The sequence below is a fragment of the Silene latifolia genome, chromosome X, assembly GCF_048544455.1.
Source record: "Silene latifolia isolate original U9 population chromosome X, ASM4854445v1, whole genome shotgun sequence".
Taxonomy (NCBI): domain Eukaryota; kingdom Viridiplantae; phylum Streptophyta; class Magnoliopsida; order Caryophyllales; family Caryophyllaceae; genus Silene; species Silene latifolia.
Window position 1 is genome coordinate 85,718,748 of NC_133537.1, and position 6,000 is coordinate 85,724,747.

Here is a 6,000-nt window from a genome sequence, read left to right on the forward strand (position 1 = left end):
TAACTTGGTTGTTTAGCAACCCAAAAATACCTTTCATTAATAAGTTTGAAATGCTCATTTCAAAAGTTTTGTGAGGTGGAATCATTTTAATTGCCAAAGAACCTCAAATATTTTGAATTTTTGAATTACCGAGAAATTTGATGGAGGCGTACGACTTCAATGTGCTTTGGTGAGGGATCCACTGAATTGGTCCCCCACGCAGTTGTGAATTCAACCGCCCAAAGACAAAGTGACTATCACCACAAAAAGCTATTGTCTAGAGGTTAACGGGTTGCCTAATAAGTGATTGGCGAAAGCAAAGGACACTAGCAAATAAGGGCCAAACCCCATCTTAAAGTTTTGAAATGTGAAATGCAGATATTGAAATGAGGCCAAATTTTGAATTGACTTGAGCACTTCATTCCCAAAAACCTTTTTGTTATGCCACCTTGTTGAGCTTGGGACGATCTTTGGCCTTTCACTTCTAGAGAATCCGAGATTTGTCATGTCATATGCCACTAACATCATAGGGATCATCCTTCCACCCCAACCGATCGCCCTTGACGAAAGCATTTAGGAATTGTGGACAAAAGTAGCCTAGTTTGACACCACTTGGAGGTGACTTGTTGTATCCTCTTGGACTTTGTGGCTTGAAGAACTAGTATCTATGATGGAATGTGTACCCTTAAATTGCTTACCTTTTAGTTGATTTCCGCAACTTAGATGAGGAAAGTGGCTATTCTTTTGTAGATGAATCCTTTGATTTGTTTATGTGCTTAATCTAAGGTGCATCAAAGTTTTGGCAAGTCCCACCATGCCTTGCAAGAAGGCATCTTACCTCATAGATGTCTTGTTGTGAGTTGAAGGGGCGGAGTGAGACCCGCTAATTGTCTCATACCAGCTATGTTATTATATTAGTATAAATTAAGGTCATAGTTTTAGTCACCTCTTTATTCGGGACGAGCAAAGGTTCGGTTTGGGGATATTTGATGTGACTCGTATTTACGCACATTTAGTCCCCTAAAACGCCTAGTTCCTCTGCCTTTTAGTTTGTATTAGGCTCGTTTCTTGTCTTTAGCTTCCTATTATGCATATTCTATGAGAATTGGTGTCCTTGGTAGGAGAGGAGCACTAACGTTGCCTAAACGGAGTAAAACGGAGCAAAATTGATTGCATCACATCAACAAGCATCAAAGAGGAGACCAAGGCGAAAGGCCGTAACTCAATAAAGCAAGTTTTAAGGCTATGAAGGACAATCCCCACGACCAAAGAATCAATCCCTACAAGTTGTTGGTCTAGGATGACGAGAAGGGAACCATTACAAGAGGAAATTGCTTGGAACCAAACCAAGAGATACTTTTTTGGCTCTGAAACTATGATAGATGAAACGGCGTCGAAAAATCAAGTGGTCTAGGATTTTGAATCACTCCAATAGGTGTCCGGATGAGGAAATGACGTCTATTTTACAATCCGAGCTCAACTAGACAAGTTAACCGTCAGGACGGGAGTCCCAGACTCAGGACGGGCTTTCCCAAGTCAGGACGGGCGTCCCCCAGTGCAGCATGATTATCTTCACGAAGGGAGGTCGTGCGTCCCTAACTAGGACTTGCAAGGCGTTGGACTTCAATTTAGGGGCTTAATCGCCATTCAACCCCTTAGTTAACCTAATTCTTGTACCCACTATATATACCACTCTTGTATTTAGATGAGATAAGTTCCCTCAGAGTAGATTAAGCCTTCTTAGGAGTAGATTAGAATATAATTAGCCTTTAATCATTCCACAAATTGCACTTTAATCTTTCCTTAATTATTTATCAACCAAACTTAGATCTAGCTTTGTACTTGAAGAATTCTTGGGTTTGTATTAGGCGAATTGACAATTCTCCACCATTAATCAAAGGTTTCTTCTATTGTTCTTCCATTTCCTTTGTTCATCTCAAGTTATTTATATTTGGATATCTTGGGTATGTATTTGAAGACTAAGTGACAAGTCTTCATCTTTATTAAAGGATTCTTCTTTGATTATGTTCATCTTTACTCTCCAAGTTGGTAAGCTTCTTAATCCCTCTTTATTTATTTGTTAATCTCTTATTTTATTATTTGTGTTGTGATGTTTGACACCATTGCTAGCATATTAATCATGATGTGTAGTGAGTAGTCTCTTACCTATGGTTAGTGGGGGATTAGGGGAGTAGTTATGGGATAGATCTGTGCTTAATAAGTTCATATGAATGCATGCTTATTGTACTTTCAACTTATGCAGATGTTATGCTTGATGAAATACTTGATTGACAACCTAGCATAATTCTCTTATCCCTTCAACAAGACTTGTAAGATATATATATACTAACTCAAAGCTTGTTAGGCCAAGCATATAGTTGAATAGTAGGGCTGATCAAGTGTAGGTCGGCCCGTTCTGCTTGGCCCACTATTTAAGCGGATTTGGACATAAAAATATATTAAATTAACGGGTAACGAACAAAAAAAATAGGCCCGCTAGAATTAATGGGTGGGTATGGACTACGAGAAATGTCCATACTCCGGCCTGCTTTACAAAATAGTTTCCTTTTTTTATTTAATATGACAACTTCTTTAACATAAAAAATATATAAAACAATATGCTAACTATTTTTTTTAGATAAATTTAAGAAAAACAAAGTTAGCCAAAAAAAGGTCATAAACCCATTTTATTCTTTATAATTGATAGTTTTTTTTAGTATAACAATCGAGTTTTTTGTTATGTTTTGAGCCCGCGAGCCCGCGGGTAGGCCGGCCTATTTTGATGGGCGGGTATGTACAATTAAACTAGGCCCAATATAATGGACACGGGTAACAAATTTAGGCCCGCCGGACAACTTTTTTATGTCTACGCCCGTCCATATCCGGCCCAAACCCGCTCTTGATCACCTCTATTGAATAGGGAGAACCAAGTTAATGTAGATGTTGTGAGTTGTGACCAACTCGGCTCCGAGACCTAAGTCTCCCTATGAATTGTAAGACATAAACTAACTCGATTTCAACAAAAATAATTGCTTGCATCTATGTGACTCATTTATGTTATCTTATCATGATTTCCCTATTATCCCATGACACCCTAGTGTCTTTTACCATTTGTTTACATCCTTTCCTTTATTGCTTGTTTTACCTTTCATTGCTATTTATTACTTTCATTAGTTTAGAACCTTCAACTCAAAACAAATCGTTACACTTGTATAAATTAAGATAGATAGGGTAAGAACCCAAAGAACACCATCCAGTGGATCGGTCTTGACTTAACCACTTACTAGTTGTTTGTTGAGAATATAAATGTTTTTGATTCAGTCAACAACGACTCGCTCACATCAGATTCCTACCCCGAACCCTCTCAGGTTTGATGCACCGTCGAAGTATAGGTCTCATGCATCGGTGTCGGCACAAAGGATGTCTTCGTGAGGGAGTGACCATGTCTTGGTCGTTGGATCCTCGTTGATAGGATTTTTTGCTAGGAAATCGGCGACTGCCCTTCCCTTGATAAGTTTCAGGGGTAGGAATTTGAGGTCAAATTCGGATAGCATGAGTGTCCACCTGGACAGCCTTTTGTTTAGCAAGGGGTTTTTGAAGATGTATTTGAAGGGTCCATCTTAGAGTAGATGTTAACCGTGTAACTGAGCATATAATGTCGTAGATTCTTTGTTGACCAAACCAGGGCGAAACATGTCTTCTCCTGTTGGGTGTACTTTTTTTCGTATTCGATGAACTTTTTGCTGATGTAGTACATAGCTCGTTCTTCCCCATCGACTGTTTGTGCTAGCATTGCTCCCATGGCCGTGTCGGTGACGGTCGGGTATAGGGATAAGGCTTTTTTGCAGTCATCGTCCCAATCGATGTGATCGGTGGCGCGGAGCTTCTTGAAGATAGGTTCGCAATTCATATTGAGTTTGGCTATGAAGCGGCTGATGTATTGGACCTGACCGAGAAATCCCCGAATCTCCTTCTCGTTCTAAGGCCGAGCCATTTTTAGAGAGCTTTGATTTTGGTGGGGTCGATTTGGATGCCTAGTTTGCTGACGACGTGTCCCAAGAGTTTTCCGGAGGTGACCCCGAATGTACAATTCTGAGGATTTAGTCTCATGTTGTATTTTCGAAGGCGAGCGAAGAATTTTTGAAGGCCGCTAATGAGGCCATCTCGCTCTTTTGGTTTGACAATCATGTCATCCACGTATACCTCCACCTCCTTCCGCATCATGTCGTGTAGGAGAGTTGTGGCGGTTCTTTGATAGGTTGATCTGGCGTTGATTAGGCCGAAGGGCATAATAGTGTAGCACTATGTGCCCCACGGTGTAGTGAATGCAGTTTTGTGCATGTCTTCTTCACCCATTTTGAGTTGGTTGTACCCACCATACCCATCCATGAATGATAATAGGGCGTGCTCGGTGGTGTTGTCTACCAAGATGTCAACGTGCGGCAGAGGGAAGTCGTCTTTTTCACTTGTCTTGTTTAGGTCTCTGAAGTCGACACAAACCTGAATTCTCTCATATTTCTTGGGTACGGGGTCTATGTTAGCCACCCAGTCAGAATATTCGGTAACTTTGATGAATCCGGCTTTGAATTGTATGTCTACCTCTTCCTTGATTTTCAGGGCCCACTCAGGGCGCATGCGGCGCAACTTTTGCTTAACGGGTTTATCTTCGGGCTTAATGGGTATCCTGTGCTCTGCAATCTCTCTGTCGATCCCAGGGATGTCTTTGTAGGACCATGCGAATACGTCCTTGTATTTGTGCAAGAGTTTGATGAATTGTTGTCTTTCCGAGGGGTTAAGGGTGGGCCCTATCATAAGTTCTTGAGGTGCATTGTCGGTCCCTACGTTGATGGATTCGGTCTCCTTAATGATGGGTTTTCTATTTCCGCATTTGTCGAGTTCTTTGGCTAAGTGAGGTGGGTAGTCACTCAAGTCAAATTCCTCATATTCGTTCAGAATTGCATTGCTGTTAAATTGAGACGAGTCGTAAGCAAACTTAGCATTCATTAACTTGATCTGAGCGAAAAGCTCAGATAGGACATACATCTCATGGGGTGTCAGAGGCGAAGAAGTAAAGGAGGTGGCCCCTGGAACAAGCTTCAGGTTGCTACCTTCTGTTGGAGTAGGGGCGACTTTAGTTGACTCAACCTCTGAGGAAGCCACAAACTTGTGATAAAATAGTGGAAAGGGGAATTTGACATGGATGTCGGGAGTATTAGGACCTAAGATAGACTCTGAGTCAGAGTTATCATCAGACTCAGACTCGGACTCAGTCTCGTCTTCACTTCCCTGTTTGAACATGGGGCCTTTTCCAGTTGTGATCTTGAGAATGCGGCCTTGACGATCGGTCCACTTGAAAGTGTTCCTCCAGCCTTGGGTAGCTTTCTCTGGGTTAGCACCAGAGATCAAGGCAGTAGGGTTGAATTGGTTGTATTTGAGATCAATGCTTATGAGGTCCTCGTAGTTGAGGTGCTTGATGTTGTCTTCTCCGAAAATGAGGCTCACAACTTGCCCATCAAGGCAAGGGGTCGATTCAGACTTGATCGATGCAGCATTTGTGTTGTTCTTAGGGATGAAGCAGTATTCTTTAAAGACTTCTATACCCGGATGCTTGACCTTTGTTATGGAGTCGTAGATTGGCTCAGGAAAATCGTCGTAAAGTTCAGACACTCCTTCGAAGAGGAAATATCCGTTGAGGGTCAAGTGATATTGGCGGAGGATGATTCCTTGCTTTTTGTGCTTCCTCACGAGGAGACCCATCTCTTGGATGTCTTCATCATTCCGTTCGTAGCCTAGTCTGAAAGAGATGTTGGGGACCTTGGCCTATTTCAGGGGAGGCAAGGTGCTTTTCAGTGGGTAAAGAGGCATGCCCAGGAAATATCCCTGGTGCATCAAGATGCGGTTGATCGTGAGGTTTGAGAATGAATCACAATCAAAAGGTGTTGGTTCATCGGTTAAGGCATTCACGACTTGGAATCCCCACATTTCGTTGTCGGTCTCCTCAGTGACTTGAGAGGTTAATCC